Genomic DNA, 20,517 nt, shown 5'->3' on the forward strand with positions numbered 1-20,517 from the left:
CAAGAGGGAAAAGAGTCTCCCCTACCACTTATAAAGCTTGAAAATAGAGCCAAACCATAGCCTCTAAATCACATGAGTGAGCATTCATAAGAGACTTTTATTGGTATGATATAACTTTATTTTGCATTGTAAATCCTGCATTATTGTGTGTTTTTATTTTTTTAGGCTTTTTAAATTCACATGGAGATTCCAACACTGCTACGTATTTCTATACACAATAACTGACGCATTGGCACTTTGTTGTTGGCACTGGAGTTTAAGCAGTTATCTAGCTATTTGTGTGTTTTAAAATACTTGTACACACAAGCTACACTTATTTTTATTATTGCTCAGAACGTTATAGAACACAAGGCTAATTATTCATAAGTTCCTATGTATATTTGAACCAATAGAGGTCATTTAGTTACTTCAAAGGCCATTGGAGGGAATGGCCGACTGGCGTCAAGGGAGACCCCCTTAGATGGGTCCTACACTGACCTTTCACCTTTACCTTTTTCTTTGGTTTTTACTATATGTATTAGCTGATGTGTACTGTGGTCGTTGCTGCCGCCCAGGAGTAACGGGAGTGAGCACAGAATCAGTTTTTTTCAATTTGTATTCACTTTTTGTATCACACAGCTATGTTACAATGCCGCCACCCATCCCATGTGTTCCCTATTACGGGTTATCAAGTATATAGGGGTGTATATAAAAAATACCCCTCTCTGTCTCATTAGAGATATCTTTGCCAGAAGCTCAAGGAAGCAAGGTGAAAGGGTCAGAGTAGGACCCGTCCAGGGGGTCTGCCTTGATGTTGGCATGCGGGCATTCCTTCCAATGGCCATTGGAGTAACTAAATGACCTCCATTTGTTTAAATATACATAGGGATTTAGGAGAGAGCGCAGGTAACTTTTTCTTTGGTTTTTACTGTATATATTGGGGCTGATGTGTACTGTAGTCGTTGCTGCCGCCCAGGAGTGATGGGAGTGAGAGCAAGATTAGTTTTTTTTTTAAATTAATCATAAGCACTTTAATCAATTGTCCGATTTTGATGCATTTGCTAAATATTTGTTTAAACATAATTGTGTTGAAGTGCTGCACTATTTTGTGGGATTCTGTTCTGTGCACTTTAAGAGCAACAACAAAAAAAAAACATATGACCAACGACAGTCTATGTTGTCAAGACAATCGACTTGTTGGCGGCGGTCTATAAGAATCTAATGCGAAACGAGTAGGGGATTCAGATCTGGCTTGTGGTCTGCATGGCCCAGATTGTCGGGATAGCAAAAAGTCTTTAAAAGAAGAACAGGTTTATTTTGCATCTTAGCAACAAATTGTGTGACATTGTTGATGCAACTACGAAGATCTGGAGCAGAGATAGCTGAAATAAACAAATGCAATAAAATTGTATAAAAGTTTCAGCTCTTCTTTCAGTTTCTGGCTACTATTCCCACCTCTCAACGAGAAATCCTATTTTTCTTACGCACCGTTTTGTTAATATCCGCAGTAACCCAGGTGGGCATGTTTTATGCTTACCTCAAATTATGTTGCAAGATGGGGCTGCCAAAGAATACCATGAAATGCAGAGTTTCAATTTATTTAGATAGAGATTTTTATTACTAAAGGTGATTACGTTTTGATTGGCTTAAGGCTATGGATAAACTCGGAGCAAATTTTTTATCTAGCGTGAGCTTTATGTAGGCTACCTTCATGGTGCGTGATTTTAGTGCTGCAGAGAATTATTTTACAGTAGTCACTTCATCAAACTCCATTTTACTGGCTTACCAAAATGTAATTTCTTTACAATGGAAACAGACTCATCATTGCGTGGTCTGTGTGTATAAAGTAAAACGTACACGAATTTTCCTGAATGTTAAATCGCTACTTTGCATGCTTCTAAAGAACAGAAAACGGTTTCTGCCAAGTAATATTTTATTTTCAGTTTACCTTTATAAGAAAAAAGGCCACTGATGCATAATGCAACACAAACTCAGAACAAAATTAAGAGGGAAAAAAAAAATGTATAATATAACTAGGAACAAATGCACACTACATTTACCGTATATACTCGAGTATAAGCCGAGTTTTTCAGCCCATTTTTTGTGCTGAAAAACCCCAACTCGGCTTATACTCGAGTCAATTGTCTGTATTATGGCAATTTAATAATTAAATAATAATAAAATAAAATAAAAAATAATAATTAAATAAAATAAAAAATAATAAAAAATATTAAAATAATTAAAAAAAAAATAATAATAAAATTGCCCACCCCCCACCAAGGCTCTGCAACACACACACACACACACACACTGCACTCATCCACACCCGCTGCACTCATACACACACACTGCATTTATTATATACACACACTGTAAATAAATATTAAATTAATATAATTTTTTTAGGATCCAATTTTATTTAGAAATTTACCAGTAGCTGCTGCATTTCCCACCCTAGTCTTATACTCGAGTCAATACGTTTTCCAAATTTTGGGGGGTAAAATTAGGGGCCTCGGCTTATATTCGGGTCGGCTTATACTCGAGTATTTTGTTTTTTAATGCTCGCTGTTCTTACCCAAACATTTCATAGAAGTATCTCAGCTAATGAAAAATACAGGTTTCATGTATTTTGCAAGTTAAGTAGCTCACGGTTGGCCAAAAATATCAACTGCGTTACCTGACATTGATGCTCATGGAGTAAACGCAAGTTTGAAAAAAAAAAAATAATTAGATTCATGTATTGACAAGGTGGGACTGTGACATACTAATGAAACAAAGAAACAAAGTATATACACTAAGAAAATACACGTATACTGTGATAGCTCCAGGTGAACTTCACAACCACCTGTGGAAATGTATAGCAAATAGACAAAAGTGGAAACCACCCAGAATACGTATAATAGATAGAATACAAAAGGACAACCTGGTATAGGTCAAATTTCCTTAAATGGAATCTGTGTGAAAATTGAAAAAACTTTCATAGCGTAAAAAAGTAAATATAAGTAGTGTTTAAAGTGAGATTAGAAATGCACTCACAAACAAACGATTATTCAGGCCTTTCACCCTCTCAGGGGTAGTGTGATGAGTAAAGATGTCCTCCGACACGATATATGTGGATGTAAAAAATGCAATATAGTGAAGTATGTCTAGAAATATATAAATTCACATTTATTCATTGCACGTACAAATTAGCAGCATAAAAAAGGCATCTCTCCATAAACATATGGAACTCCTGGTGATGATAGTCGAGTATCCACAATCCAGAGTCAGGAAGAAGATACAGCATTCAAATAAATAAAAGTAAATAAAAACAATATAAGTACATAAGAAGTGTTGTAATATCCAACGCGTTTCGTCCTATTGGGTGTCGGACTTCTTCAGGGATAGTTGTGGATCCACTTCTGGAGGTTTTCATACCATTAAACATCATCTTCTTAATCCGGTATAATCCTCTTATATTCTAGCGACAGCAGACATTATAGCCCTATACTCTAACATTCCCCACGCTAAGGGTATTGCTTGCATTCAAGATACCCTTAGATCACCACAAGTTTTAGAGGATGCCCAGATTGAGTTTCTGGTGAGTTGTATTCAATTCAATTATTTTTGGGCCAAGTTAACGACAATGAATATAATTTAAAATTCACTTCGGTATCCAGTAATTCCACTATAAATTTCTTGGATTTAACTATATATGTAGAACAAAATCAACTAAAAACCAAGACGTATTTTAAGCCCACAGACTGTAACACAGCCATCGAAAACTCCAGTACCCATTATCCTCCATGGCTCTCCAACATTCCTAAGAGCCATTTTACCCGGCTCAGAAGGAACTGTACAGACAACCACATGTTCCTAGAACAGTCTAAGATTGTACAACAAAGATATACTGACAAAGGGTATAATGTGCAAAAAATGGAGACATCTAAATCTGAAATATTAAATTCTGACAGATCATTATTGCTGACTAACAAAAATGAAGAAGGTCTGGAACTATTAACAGCTGAGCAAAAAATAAAAAATAGATTCAGATGGAAAAATAAAAATAAGGAGAAAAGTGACAATACAGATAGAGGAAAAAATAATAGCAATAATAAAGACACTAATAACAAATTTGAATTTGCGTTTGTCACACAATATAATTCCCAAGCAAGACAGGTGGAAAAAATCCTTTAAAAGCATTGGTACATCTTAAAAAGAGATGAGATCTTAAAAGATGTATTACCAGATTTTCCTACAGTAATCTATAAAAAATCTAGCAATCTAAAGAACAAATTGGCACCCAGTCTATTACCGACCACTCCTTCTTGTAACAACTTTCTTAAGACCCAAGTACAAGGGTTTTACAGCTGTGGCCATTGTTCTACTTGTATACACCTCAAAAGGAAAATCCAAGATTTCACTGGTACATACACAAAAAAAACATATAAAATAAAAAACTATATTCATTGTTCCTCTACTTTTGTAATTTATTTATTACAATGTGGCTGTGGTGCCCAATATGTCGGACGCACATCCAGAAAGTTACACATCAGAATATTAGAACACCACAACAACATACGCAAAAATAAAATTGACCATAGTGTACCAAGACACTGTAATTCTTGTCCTTCATTCTCTTGGAACACTCTGCAAGTTTATGGAATAGACTCAGTTCAACTAGGATGGAGAGGTGGAGACAAACTACAAGAGTTAATTAGGAAGGAGGCTTGGTGGATTTTCAATCTAAAAACCTTAAATGTGGGACTTAACCAAGAAATAGATTTACAATGTCTCATCTAATCATTTTTCCTCAAGGGTTCTCTTCGTTGTCGATGTCTCTTAAATAAGATGCCATGGTTTTTCTTTGTTTATATGTATATATTAATCTATATGTAAATCTATGGAATATATATTTTTTATGTTATATAACTCATTATAGTTCAATTTTCGGATTCACTCATAACAACCCCTATAATCAATTTAACCTACATCCATAATTCCTTGCACACCAATAACTTATTATGGGTTAAACATGACCCTTTAATTTAGTTCAACTTTCTGATTCACATATAAGAATCCCTATAATCAAACCTACATTCATAAATCCTGCACATAAAAAACTTATTATGGGTTTAACATGACCCTTTAATTTGGTTTATATTAGTTGGATTTTCAATCCATCCCTATTTAAAACCCTATATTTACATATGGGTTGTGTGTATATATATTATATATTATACAGTATATTTTATATTAATTTTGTATTCATGTTCGTAAAATAAAAATGTGTATATATATTGAGATGCAGAGATATATCCAGGATATACACTGTAATAATATAGGCAATTTTGCCACTTTATAAGATTTTCTAGCAGAATGTACTCGGTTTTGGTCTCAGGCGTTTTTTCGCCTTTCTGTGCCTTTTGTTCCCTACAGGCAACGGTCTTTTCAGTTGACGCATGCGCGTTCATTACGCGCATGCGCACTACTACCCGGAACTGTTTGAGAAGCTCCATGTATTCCGCGCTGGATTTCTGCGGTTCACAGTGAAACGCATGTTTGATTACATGTGTACCGGATTAAGAAGATGATGTTTAATGGTATAAAAACCTCCAGAAGTGGATCCACAACTATCCCTGAAGAAGTCCGTCACCCAATAGGACGAAACGCGTTGGATATTACAACACTTCTTATGTACTTATATTGTTTTTATTTACTTTTATTTATTTGAATGCTGTATCTTCTTCCTGACTCTGGATTGTGGATACTCGACTATCATCACCAGGAGTTCCATATGTTTATGGAGAGATGCCTTTTTTATGCTGCTAAATCGTAAGTGCAATGAATAAATGTGAATTTATATATTTCTAGACATACTTCACTATATTGCATTTTTTACATCCACATATATCGTGTCGGAGGACATCTTTACTCATCACACTACCCCTGAGAGGGTGAAAGGCCTGAATAATCGTTTGTTTGTGAGTGCATTTCTAATCTCACTTTAAACACTACTTATATTTACTTTTTTACGCTATGAAAGTTTTTTCAATTTTCACACAGATTCCATTTAAGGAAATTTGACCTATACCAGGTTGTCCTTTTGTATTCTATCTATTATACGTATTCTGGGTGGTTTCCACTTTTGTCTATTTGCTATACATTTCCACAGTAGGGACTGTGACATACACTCATTTATCTGCTGTCTGCTAGATAAGCACATTTTGGGGGGACGATGTTTTTTTGTTGTTACCCAATTAATAAAGTGATGAGGTTGCTTGAAACAGCATATAGACGTGGTTCCTTCAGCATCTGTGACCTGTCAAAACCATGGCGGAACAGCCTAGCAGTGCATTCTACAAAATTATTGTTAATAGCAGGCGTTTACTATACCATAAGACAATGTCCCCACAAAACGGCTGCCTATGATTGGACAGCCACAGAATGTCTGGGCGGGGTTAGAAGGGGACGGCCTGCAAAGGCAGCAGACAAGAGATCTGAAGCTTTTTTTTCCTCTGTTTTTAGATATAACTCCAATGAAATGAAATCATAAATGAATTCATAAATGTTTTCATTTGTGGTACATTTACTAAACAGTGAGTTACATTTTTATTTTTGGATATGGGGAGAGGAGTTGCCCTTTAAATTAATGTTTCTTTTGACTGCACTGGGTCTCTAACCCTGAGTAACTTTGTGACGCATGAGGGTGCTTGCATCTTCGAAATGTTATCAAGCGAGAAAACAAACAACATTGTCACATTTGGAAAGTCAAAGCAGAAAAGTGTCTCATTTGTAGAGCGATTCATTTCGATTTTCATCTTGTGCTGTCACAGAGGATTCATGAACAACAGCAGTTGGTATTATCTTGAGACCTAAGCAGACGTGTTCTGTTGGTTGACTTGACAGCTGTTCTGTGAAAAAGGATTCATGCTCACAGAATAAAATAAAATATATATTTTTTTATATACAGTATAGATATATATATATTTATATAGTTACACACACAAACAGAGAAGCGTCATCTCACCATCGCCTTTTGCCGCGGTTGTAGACAGGACAGCATTTTTAAACAGAATATCTCACCGACCACCAAAGAAAGAAGTGGCTTTCTAATGACACAGTATCACCGTGCAGCTCCTGCTTCCAAAGGCTTTCTTTTGACACAATGTACTAACTATTGTTACCGCTGGCAAGGAAATATGTCAAATTTTAGACAAGAAACTGAATTTAAATCTGTATGAAAATTATTTTTTTCTTCCCTAGTTTTAGGTTTTGCTTGGCATGTTGTTTTATTCATTTATATATATATATATATATATATATATATATATATATATAATTTATTTATTTTTTACCATGTTAGTGGGTGAGAGAAAGAAAAGGTGAGATAGAAAAATTAGAACATACTGGATAGAGTCAAGGTTTAGAAAGGAAGTCCTTTAAAAAAAAAAAATGTAAACAAAAGGGTTATTTAAAGGACCACTCTAGGCACCCAGACCACTTCAGCTTAATGAAGTGGTCTGGGTGCCAGGTCCCTCTAGGATTAACCCTTTTTTTTTTTTTATAAACATAGCAGTTTCAGAGAAACTGCTATGTTTATACTGAGGGTTAATCCAGCCTCCAAAACCTCTAGTGGCTGTCTCATTGACAGCCGCTAGAGGCGCTTGCGTGCTTCTCACTGTGAAAATCACAGTGAGAGCACGCAAGCGTCCATAGGAAAGCATTGATAATGCTTTCCTATGCGACCGGCTGAATGCGAGCGCGGCTCCTGCCGCACATGCGCATTCAGCCGATGACGTCGCAAGGAAGAAGGAGAGGAGGAGAAAAGCTCCACGCCCAGCGCTGGAGAAAGAGGTAAGTTTAACCCCTTCCTCCCCCCAGAGCCCGGCGGGAGGGGGACCCGGACGGGGGGGGCACCCTCAGGGCACTCTAGTGCCAGGAAAATTAGTATGTTTTCCTGGCACTAGAGTGGACCTTTAATTTTATTTTTTCATTCACCATATTGTCTAAAAAGTTGCTTACTGACCCGGAAGTCTCTCTACAGGTTTTCTGGTAGACAGTCATTAGAGGTGGAGTTAATCCATCAAGCTAATTACTGCAGTTTTTTAAAACTGTAATAATTAGCTTTGCAGGGTTAAGGGACCTGGGACAGTGCATCCAGAACACTTCAATGAGCTGAAGTGGTCTTGGTGCCTGTAGAGTTCCTTTAATGTAGTTGTTCTGGTGTCTATAGCCTTTCAGAGAAAAAGGCAGTGTTTACATTATTGTCTAGTAACACCTCCAGTGGCAGTCACTGAGACGGCTACTAGAGGTACTTCCTGGGTTAGTGCTGCACAAAGTGCAGCACTGACATTCAGCATCTCCACACTCAACAAAAATGTAGTCTGTATTATAAGGTGAATTTAAAAATAAATAAACATAGAAGGACAGAAAAATAAATAAAAATATTAATTTAAAAGCAAAACTTGCAAAGTGATAGAGCAGCTTTAAACTCCTGTCCAGCAGGGGTTTAAGAGATGTGTAATTTGGCCCCCGCTGCACTTTCATTCATAATGCAGGATAAGTAAAACTACTGAATAGGCTCCCAGACACCATGCTGTGGCTGCCATTAGCCTACAGAAAGCGCTGTTCACAGTCTGGGGAAAGGTACCATGCACAGCTTCCTCAGCACAATTCTCAGCTCTCAGCAGCCTTGTAAAGAGTATATTTATGAAAAAAATCAAAAGTGACTCTGATGCTTTACAGTAAAAGGTTAAAGGGACATGACTGGCACCATAACAACTTCATCAGAATAAAGTTGCTATGTTGCCAGGAGCATGCTGGCGCTTCCTTACATTTAGCTCCCTTTTCATAATGAATGGGGAGCTATTGACGGTGCCCCAGCCGGATGGCAGACTGTGCTTCCTGGGTCAGAATTGGAGAAAATGGAAGTGAACAATTACAGCGAGAAAAGACTCCGGGTTTAAACCTTTTGTGAACAATTTAACTCCTAAAGCTAAAGCAGCACAGGTGGATCGTGGCACCATAACAACTTTATTTCAATGAAGTAGTTATGGTGCCAGTTGTGTCCCTTTAAATGTTCGTATATGTGGACAGACTCGGTTTAAAATCTCAAGATTAACTCTAAACTACCAGGCTGATTTGTCCTGTAAATAAATATACAAGACAAGAAAAAACAATGACACGCATCACTGTGCAACCCATTCCTATTATCTCCTATGTCACCAGCTTAGCATTGGATATAATCCTATTTTATATATATTTATGTACGTATTTGGTTTTAAAATAATTCTAAGCTCAGTGTTTGAGATTTAGCCTGTTTTAGACTGTTTCTATGATAGATGGGTACGTTTGTTGTGCCAAATACATTCAGGGAGTGCACATTCAGACTGGTGACGAGTGGGGCCAGTTATGGAGAGATTGTAGAAACGTGTGATATAAAACAAGAACATTTTTACCCTCCCAGCCCTATCCCTGGGGGTTTTTCGGCAGAACATAATCCTGAACACCTTGCAGCAGCGATTTGTAAAAATGTTGGCTGACTATATACAACGGTAACGCAGCATACAAATGTATCTATTGTTAAAATGGGCCCAAAAGCAAACACTGTGAGCATCTCTGACAAAATGTATCCAATTTAAAGGGCACACCAGGCACATTTTTAAAAAAAGTTTTACACAATATATAAAGTTTTAAATAAAGTAATGCATTTAAAATTCATGGAGCAAAAATCAAAGGGCCACTCAAAGTGGTCTGGGAGCAGTTGACCTTTATTTTCAACTCTGCGTTGTAAAACATTGCAGTTTTTTCTTCCGAAAGATCCAAACTCCAAAACAACTGTTACAATGTCCCTGTATTTTTTCCAATCCTGGGTAAACATTCAAATTTGTTTTTTTAATTGAGAAAACTATATCATCCATATGTTTACAAATATACAAATCTGGTTTAATAACCTTTGATCAAAAGAGAATTTCCTTTGAATTGCAGTCACGCTGAGCTCGGCTGAGCTCGCTACTGAAATTACTCAGGTTAACATCTGCTAGAGACAATGAGGCAATCAACTAAGGGACATAAAAAGTGGATTGGTAGGTCAAACTATCAACCTACAGAGTCGGACAGGTTCTTGGCCTTAATTTTGACATTATGTACCAGTTCTGCACATCTGTAGTTGTGTTAAGTAAATATAAACAGGAGCAACATGAAATAATATGAGTAGTGGCTAGAACAGCTAGCCCTCAGGGCTGTTATAACAAATCTGGACATGGCTGTGCATGATGCGCCCCAACATATAACTCAAAGAACTGTCTTGGATCCTGGCCAGACATGTCCCTTGTACCATGGCAGGGGCCATATAGATTGGGTATAATCCCTTTACGTTGCAGATTGTTCTGTACAACATAGGTTTACAAGGTTACAACTTAAAACACAAGAAAATGCACTTAACCATAAACCGTACTGCTTGAAATCTGGGCAGAACTTTCAACACAAAAACCTCCTGTATCAGTCATCCCCAGAGTCTGCATTCAAACCTAGCCAACATGTTTGGGGATCCAGTCTGACACAGACTGGACCAATCAGACTTGTCATTAGCTACTCTGTTGCGATACACATAACTTCTATTTCCCAAGAAGGCCTAACCTCCACAGGTACCTATGAATCTTCAGCAGTGCCTATGTTATCTGAGCGCTCTATAACACATATGAGTCTCAGCCAGCAGTAAATCATGTTTTCACTCCCCTTGGGTAAGCAGTCTCGTAGGAGACACAGACATCAGTGAAGTAGATATCATGGGAATTCACTCAGGAAGAGACAAGGTTTCTATCAAACCACATTTATCTATGTTTAGAAGAACTCAGGGAAGTGGGGTTAGTTTTGTTTGAGTACACAGAAGCAACATGGATGTTAAGAGTTAAACACACAATTAAAATAATATGTTGCCACCCATGTGTGGGGATCAAAGAAGGACGATATTTAGGCAAGGTTTAGGTGTATGTATCAGTGCATATTTCCCAGTTATCTAATTATCTTATAGTTTACCTACTGCTATCCATTTCAGAAGGGGTATGGACGCTATTACAACAGCTCATATTTAACTCTTAGTGTGCTACAGGGCTTCAGCAACCCACTGATGTCACCAACCCTATGACAACCAAACGGTTATCTTGCTGACATTCTGACGTCAAGGAATTAAACCGTTCAGCAAAGACACCACGTGTTTTTGTTGAAGTAAAAAAAACTATCAGGAAAGAGGGTGTTTAAGAACCAGACCACACGCACAATATCTAACACAGACTGCCACGTTTGCTTGTTAATGTATCGGCAGTTCTTGTTTTGAGTACTAGCTCTTTTTGTATCCGCTAATCACATAGTACGGCAAGGAAGAAAATAGATTGCAGGTGAGGGGAAAGAAAAAAAAAATATATAGATTCCCTCAGTAGATGATTACAACCGTTAGTCTAGCATTTCAGAGATTACTTTAATAATAGACGTGGCGGCTGCATGCTGAGCAGCCGTACGAGGATATGCCCTTGTCCGGCTTCTCAACACGCCTGGGCATCTTACTGCATGTTTATCCTTCAATGAAAAAGCAAGGAGCCGACAAACATGGGCCAGACAAGAGGCCAGAAAACAGAAATCTCCACCTTCCTCCCCCCCCCCCCCCCAAAAAAAAAAACCCAAACAGATTGGTCTGGATATATATTAAACATAAAAAGAGCAGAACAGTGAATATGCAGGAAAAAACTCAAAATATCACTGTCTTATGGTATCCAAAGACAAACGACCTCCAAAGACAATCAACAACACCTTCTGCAGTTAGACTGCATTTGAAGAACCTTGTGACGTGTTGTCTGACATTCCTTGTCATAGACGTGCCAGTTTTATAAAATGGGCACCACCTACCTCTGTGTCATGCTTATCTGTAACCTGTGTGTCAGATGTGGTTCTTTAATCAAGGGTTTCAATGTGGGACTGACTGCCACTACATTCTCTCTAAAGTCGCAGACAAGCAGGTCATCAGTTCTTACCAACACAATACGATCGCACAAATCTTCACAACTATGTAGCACACAAACTCACAGCAAGAAGGAAAGGAGTGACAAGAACAGGGCTCTAGGTATAAAAACAAGTACAAGTTTAAAAAAAATAAAAAATGAGTTACATGTAATTACATCGGGAGTGCGGAAGTCATCTTTTTCCTCATCTTGAAATGATTCACTATGGAATAAATTAATAAATAAATCTCCTGGGAATTACTTTGTAGCCTTAGACTTACTTAAAGCTACACGCTACACCTAAATCTCGCCCCTTCCTTAGTAAAACAATGTATACGTCAGGGCACATTCTAAGTATATTCATAAGGACAAAAATTACTTACAGACAAAATGAGTTCCTTGAAGCACACCAAAACACAAAACCTGACAGATACTAAAATGAGCACTCTGTTCAGCATAAATACTATAACACACTGGGGCAGCTGTGTTGCTGGAGTCCCTTGGCGCCATACCACAATAACAAATCCAATAATTTTTGAACAGTTTGACATTTAGCTAGGTCTTCCAGGTGACTATGATGCTCAATCCTTCACGCAGATCACTACAGTGAAAGTTCCCTTAATCTGCCTTAGCTATATCAATGGTGGCCTTAAGTTTGACAGAATTTATTGGCTGAGAGTGACAGTGGATATTCCCAGACAATTATGTCCCAAGTTAAACAACAATGATGCTGATAAAGAGGAACGGGAACTCTAGCAATATCCCAGAAGATGTGAAGGACAGCAGGAACCTAATATACACAGATAAAAGTAAAAAATACAAACCATGGGATAACGTCAGTAAAAGTTATGTTATTGAGGGTATAATTTTTTTTTTTAAATATCTTTTTTTGCGTGAAACAAAACCTACAAAGCTGCATCCATTTTTCTCTTTTGTAGCGAAAACAAACAAACAAAAAAAGTTAAGATGTTATAAATATTAAAATTAAGTGTAATATAATAATTATTAACACACATGCTGACGATCAGACATGTTAAAACGTACAATAAAAAAAAATTGTGCACATCACAGAACTTTGCTCAACAAAATAAATCCAAAAAGGATTTTATTTCATACGAAGAACATATCTAATCTAATAGCTACGTCATATAGTCAACAAAGAGCCAGACAATAGTGATCATGTTTACATTCATTAGGAGGCTCGGTCAAGCAACCCGTGTTAGATGAATTGATAATTCCAATGTGCCAGCTTCATTGTTCAAGGCATCTGCCAAAATGGGAAGAAACAGGGCAGTCAAAGCAATGACAAGCTGCACCTTCAGCTTAACGCCAGACACTGTCAGTAAGTGCTTGATTGACAGCCTTGCACCAAAGTTTAATCAATGCCTCAAAGGAACGACAAAGATGGAACAGCCAGCTCATTTCCCCGCAGTGCATTTATGAATTGTTAATCCAGTCAATAAGCATTAGTGTCTTGTGTGCGTCCATATATGCCAAGCTAACGCACACTTACTGCATGGAAATAGGAGACAACGCAAATAGCAGGCAAGACTGGGGCATGGTCTCCTCATCATTTAACTGATGCTGAAATTAGTTACGTCTCATTCCATGAATGATGTACAGGCTGATATCCTAATTGTTTCAAACATGGAACAATCTCCACGCGGAAAAAAAATGGAAGAGGATTGCTGATTGCCCCAGAAATTACTTGATAATTAGGATGTGTAAAAGTAAATCCATCATCGTCGAGTGGGGGCACCATTCTGTTTTTCCATGTTTCCGATATAATATTGGGATCCGGAGGCTCCCATTATTTGTAGATTGAGACCGGTAACCTGAAAGCCAAGCAGACAATAAATAAATAAAATAGTAAGAAGAGAATGGCGATATAACTATCTCCTACTGGAAACGGTAGCTGGTACTATTTACAAGGTTTGACATAAACAAAGTTTTCATGGATTTACCAAAAGTTAGTGTTTTGTGTTTTTGTTTTCCAGTAGAATTTAAACATACATGTAGACTTGACTTTCTGCTTGAAGAAAAAAAAAAAAAAAGAAAATTGATAAAAGGTAGCTTGCGGAGGAGATATGATCCGAATTCGACCTCAACGTAGAAGTTAAAAACCTCTTACTTAACAGTTAGGTGGTGAACAGAGAGCTCTTTGTATATTAAATATTAAAATACAGGAGTGCTAAAAGACGAGGTTCAAATTCCTTCCCGAGCCTTTGCATTGACTGCTTGAGATAAAGTTTTCCGCGGGCAGGAATGTGGTAATCTTAAAGTAGATTGGCAAAAGACAAATAATGAGATTGAAGGCTGAAAGCTGCCTCCTGACGACCTGGTTTATAAATTAATAAAGTCCCTAAATTATCAGGCGTCTTCGTTGTTTGTTAGGAAAGGATTTCAAACAATAATGGAAAAAACAGCAGAAAGCTTGCAGATGCTCCTGGTATGGAAATGTTCTGTAAACACATCGGAGTTACAGAATCTATTAACGCACGTCCTTGCTGAACGGAACGTTCTAGGAGACAGAGATACATTGATAAACATGTAGCATTGACATTGAGTGAAACGCAGAAGGGAACACTCCAAACACCATAACCACTAGAGTGCGTAACAGTTTGTCTTCTTAAATGGGGTCCACAAGGTTGCGCTCCCCAGCTTACCGCAGTCTCCAGGAAAGTTGGACAGCCACAAGAGGCTTCAGACAAAATAGCCACGTAAACCTCGGCTATTGCAATTAGATGGTTTCATAGAGACTGATTGGTACAGCGTGGCGTTTTACCGCACTTGTGCACAAGTATCCCAAAACTTTCCTATGTGAAAGCACTGGATTGCCTGAGAACTTTGCGCTCTATGATCTCAGCAATAGAAGCAGGACAAGCCACGGACAGAGCAGTGCGGCCTGGTGGAAAAGGTAAGTAAACATCTATTTTACTTCTTACACAGGGTGCCAGTCGCCTAAGCGGTGACTTGGACACTATAGCATTGGGAATACACAAAGAGGAATTCCTTAAACTATAGCATTTCTTTAAATTGAGTAAATTCGTATACAGTAACATAATTACACAAAGTACATAGAATTATTACAAGTATTTGCATTGCGCCAACACATTTCACAGTTCTGTAAGAACGAAGGAAGATGCCTTTTGTGATATAAACATAATTCTGTGAGTTGAATTCATAAATAACTTCATCTCAATGAATTAGTCTGTCTGCAGTGGTCCGTACTTTTAACTCCGCAATATAAAACTGTGCAGGTTTTTTTGTTTGTTTTTTTTTTTTATAAACTGGGATGTTCACAGTGATAGCCACTAGAGGCACCTCTGCTGAACTGATTGAGTAAAACTCTGTTACGTGATGTGGAAGCTGCTATGGAGAAGTGTGAATGCACACACTGCACTTGCTACACATGCGCATCAGGTCTTCAATGAGGAGAATTGGATTGGACTATCTCCAGAGGAGGCCGTGCAATGGCGTTGAGAGAATCAAAGAGGTGAGCAGCACCGAAGGAGTCTTGGCACTGCAAACAATGTCCTCATTTTATTAGAAAATGGTTGGGGCACCTATGTCTAGTTCCAGACGCAGACGTAACATGTTACACAGTGCAATAGATCTGAGGCATTCGAGCAATCAATACAGATATATATCGGTATATATATTTGAAGTATTTGGTAAAACTTGTGATTGCATGTCTTCTAAAGAAAATATAAACCAGATTTGACACTTTTGTGTTTATTTTCTCTGTGTTTTCATTACTTGCGGGTATGTCTCTTGAGGTCACTGGACAAAGTGAATTTGAACTAAAATACATGAGGCCATGTCTGAACACCATCAAATTCTGACATTTACAGGAAAAAATAAATAAATGAACAAGCCATTAATAGAAAATGAATGAACATGCCCAACGTGGTAACAGCATGTCAGGAAATTAGAGGAAGAAGAAAAGAAGAGGGAGAGAGCAGCGATGGAAATTCTGGAGTAAATCTCACGGCTGCCAAACTACTACACATATAGGACGCTTGTTCACTGGAGATATAAATCATTGAAATCATAAATCTTGAAATGTCTGCAAAACACAGCTTCGAACACAGTACCGTCCAATGCAGTTTTATATAATCAGATGAAACCAGCTACAATTACAATTATTTATTAAAAGCCAACATATTCTGCAGCAACGTGCAATAAATTAACAAACAATTCGAACAAAAACAGGTTAGAAACATAGAATGTGACGGCAGATAAGAACCATTCGGCCCATCTAGTCTGCCCAATTTTCTAAATACTTTCATTAGTCCCTGGCCTTATCTTATAGTTAGGATAGCCTTATGCCTGTCCCACGCATGCTTAACCTCCCTCACTGTGTTAACCTCTACCACTTCATCTGGAAGGCTATTCCATGCATCCACTACCCTCTCAGTAAAGTTTTATCCTGCAATCCATGAACCAGTTTGACATATGAGAACAGTCGGTGGAGAGGGCCCTGCCCCCAACGCGTTTACAATCTGAAAGCTATTCTATGGGTTTTCATTGAAAAACTATTTTACTGCAATGTGTTGCATAGAACACCTAATGCCCAATAAGGTACGTTTACTAGCGCACGTTTTTGGTAACAGAGGTAGGTCATACTCCGATATTATACGATAAGCCAAAATGGGGGGCGCTCGGGATTAAATGATCACAAAAGTTAAAAGGAACTCTAAAAACAGTAATTTCTCCTCCAATTACACCATTAAATAAAAAGTCTGAAAATCATCTATAACCGGCGTTTTTATTTTTTTTCCCCATTAAATAATGCTCTGGTTTCTTTTAACTGTATAATAAGATTTAGCAGTGGACATCAGAATCCAGCTCTATCCAGGTTCACAACGTAGGAGAGGAAACGGAACCACAGCTTCTGCTTCTTGTCAATGTACCATATTTAATCACTTTAAAAGGGCAGAGCTTATAACAATGGCTACCCGTTCACTCAGGTCAAGGATAGAGATACGTACAGTTGTGTGAATTTCCACTTCTCATTTTCTTTTATGGACTACACCAAAATATATCTGTTACATATAGTGGGTAAGGAAGCATGATATTATGAAACAAAATGACGCATTATATAGTTTTACACATAGTTACATAGCTGAAAAAAGAGACCTGTGTCCATCAAGTTCAGCCTTCCTCACATATGTTTTTGCTGTTGATCCAAAAGAAGGCAAAAAAAAAAAAACAGTTTGAAGCGCTTCTAATTTTGTAACAAACTAGAAAAAAATTCCTTATTGACCCAAAAATGGCAGTCAGATGTCTCCTTGGGTCAAGCAGCTATTACCCCACTAATTAGAAATGATATCCCTGTGTGTTATGTTTTTACAAGTATTTATCCAATTGCTGTTTAAGCATCTGTATGGACTCTGATAATACTCTGCATGCGTATTGTTCTTACTGTAAAAAAAACAAAACAAATTTAAAAAAAGCACTTTTATTTGCCTTAGATTAAATCTCCAAATTAATATAAACTACACTCAGTACATCGCACTTATTGGACGTCCCTTTAAAACGAAAATATATCATAACACAAAGTACATAGGGGGTTTGTTCATTAGACACAAAATAGTAAAGAAACAGAAACCGAATCATACAATATTAAGCTAAAATTAGCAAAGTTATAACTAAAGTAGAGTTGAATAATTTTTCTGTATCAGCATTTTTGCAATTCAGTGTTTAGTGAATAAATGCCATATATGGTACAGGAAAACAAAAACAACACTTAGATCATGGTCACATTCTATAAAAAAAACCAAAAACCTTTATAGGAGGAAATTGACAGAGCATAGTGAAAAGAGCCCACTAATAACATGTTAAACAAATTAAAGCTTCCATTCACAAACTCCGTTATAAAACCAGCAATCGGACAAAGCACTCCGTCATCACAGCAAGTGGAGGTCTAAATATATATTATTAAATAGAACATGCTACTTATTAAGGCGTAAAATGCAACCACTGCAAATCTACACATATTAATCATACAGAACCAGAAACACGGAATTGGGTCACCACAAAAAAAAAAAAGAAACCTCTGTCCCACAGTCACAAATGATTTATCCTAGTTCCGATAAAAGGATTAAAATAAAACAAAACCCCAAAAAAGGGCTTTTACTTCGCTGTGTTCAGCACTTTATTTCCCACTTCAATCTAATGGAAACATAATTTTAACATGTTGTCAAAGGATAATTAGGCGTAAATTAGCTTCTGGGCATTTGAAACACTAATAAAATGAGATTAAACGCATTACAAGAGGCCTATAGAAACATGTGCAAAATAAAGGAAACTCGTTTACCAGCAGACAAAAACACAGTGTGGGCCCTGTGATTAGATTATACATAATGGATGTATTACATTAATACGGAGTGTAGGACGCACACGCTTCAGCTCTATAAAAGTACCCCAGGCTGCTCTCGTAACTCCCTCTTCTCTCTACCGTCTGCGACATGCAAGGTCATAAACGTTCCCTTTATCTTGTTTGATCTGCAAATATATATATATATATATATATATATATATAAATATGCGAATAGGACAACATTACTTTGGCTCAGAGGAGATTTTTGGCTTGGGTTTAATTAGTACTTTTTACCTCTATAAAGTTTACAGTGAGAGAGAAAAAAACAACTGAATAAAATAAATTACATTATGAGAGAGCGCGTTTGCATATGAAAGTGGTTACAGAAAAATGTATCCTAAAATATCAGCTTTTGTTAACTGCGCCCAAATGGATTAAAAAAATAATAATTTTGCTTCCCAAAAAAAACAACCTCACAATATATGACTGGAGGGATTATTAACACATTGCAAAACAAATAATTTGTCAAGTTTCTGTATGGTGACTAAATAACGTGGCAAATTAAGTTTCATTGGAGTATGTTCTCTGTCTTGGAAGGACATCTTGACAACTGTGATGCATATTGATAGACCCTTAATAATATTCTGTTTAATAAAATAATTCATTCCACGTATAATACGTTGGTTATCTAGAAGCATGTTCCATTAATCCTAACATCACCAACTTTAGAAAGGAGATTTATCCAATATTAAATACCAGTCTATCTTTTTTTAATATCAGAAAAGTGAAGAGGAAGTTTTAAGATTTGATAATGTGGATATGACTCTGAAGGAAAACGTGTGTGCTTTGAAACAAATTGTCCTCACATTTATTTTTCAGTAGGCTGGGGGAAGACATTTCCCCTTGCACCTGCTCTGCGGAGCACATTCTGTGCCGGAAGTAGCTGTGATGTGCAGGCAGTTACGAGACAATGTAAATAAGTTCCCTCAATCAGCAATGGAATTTGAAATGTGGTAGCTTTAACACATGTATCTGAAATATTACATATCGATGGGCCTATAAATTAACATTTCAATTTTACTATAATTTTCTGCTCAGCTTTTTGTAGACAGATCTAATTGAACTGGTGACACTTTTGCCTCGTTTCCACTGAGCGGACCGGTTCGGTTCAGTTCAGTTCGGTATGGTTCGCTATTTTGGGTGTTTCCATTATGAAAGTGGTCCATACAAGCGAACTGTACCAATCTATTCAGGGTCCTGCTTAAGATGTAGGGCCATAGGAAATGGAACGGTTCGGTTAGGGCGGATCTACTATACAATCCATTGATTGGTGGACAGGAAGAGCATTTTTTCTAAACCCTGCATGGCCCTGAAGGTCTGACTTGCAGTGGAAATGCTCACCAGAATGGGCTGGTCCATTCTAAACCTTCCAAACTGTACCAACCCGAACCGATCCGCTCAGTGGAAATGAGGCATTTGTATACAACTGTGGAAAATAGTGCATTTTATACATTATGATTATTATTGTCATTTATATAGCGGCAACAGATTCCGTAGTGCTTTACAATATTATAAGAGGGGGGATTTAACTATAAATAACAATTTCAAGAAAACTTACAGGAACGATAGGTTGAAGAGGGCCCTGCTCAAACAAGCTTACAGTCTATAGGAGGTGGGGTGTAAAACACATTAGGACAGGAAATAGCAATCAAATAAGGTGGGAGTGAAGCAGAGCTGGAGGAGAGAGTAGAGTGCTGCCCTTTAGGAGAGAGCAAGGTAAGAGACAGGTATGTGAGGTAGGGGTTACTCCGGGAGGCCATAAGCTTTCCTGAAGAGATGGGTTTTAAGGCACTTCTTAAACTATTGAAGACTATGGGAGAGTCTGATGTCGTAGGCAGGCTATTCCATAGGAAGGGAGTCGCCCGCGAGAAGTCCTGCAAGTGTGAGTTAGCCGTACGCATGCGAGCAGCGGACAGGAGAAGGTCACGTGCACAGTGGAAAGATGTGAAAAAATGGGAATACCTATGGATCTGTGATGAGATATAAGAGAGGCTAGAATTGGGCAGTGCTTTATATGTGTGCTTTAGTCCTGTGAATTGAATCCAATAAGATACAGGAAGCCAATGTAAGGACTGACAGAGGGGTGAGGTGTGAGACGACAGACTAGAGAGGAAAATCAGTCTGGCGGCAGCATTCATTACAGACTGTAGAGGGGCAATATGGCTTTTGGGAAGACCA

The 20,517-nt window shown here is 37.7% G+C and overlaps 1 protein-coding gene across 1 annotated transcript in view; it reads right to left on the reverse strand.

Moving 5' to 3' along the window:
• The window catches only part of CHST8 (carbohydrate sulfotransferase 8), a 321,896-nt gene that overhangs the window by 202,155 nt on the left and 99,224 nt on the right, over nucleotides 1-20,517 (reverse strand). The window lies entirely within an intron of this gene.

The sequence above is a fragment of the Pelobates fuscus genome, chromosome 12 (genome assembly GCF_036172605.1).
Source record: "Pelobates fuscus isolate aPelFus1 chromosome 12, aPelFus1.pri, whole genome shotgun sequence".
NCBI lineage: Eukaryota > Metazoa > Chordata > Amphibia > Anura > Pelobatidae > Pelobates > Pelobates fuscus.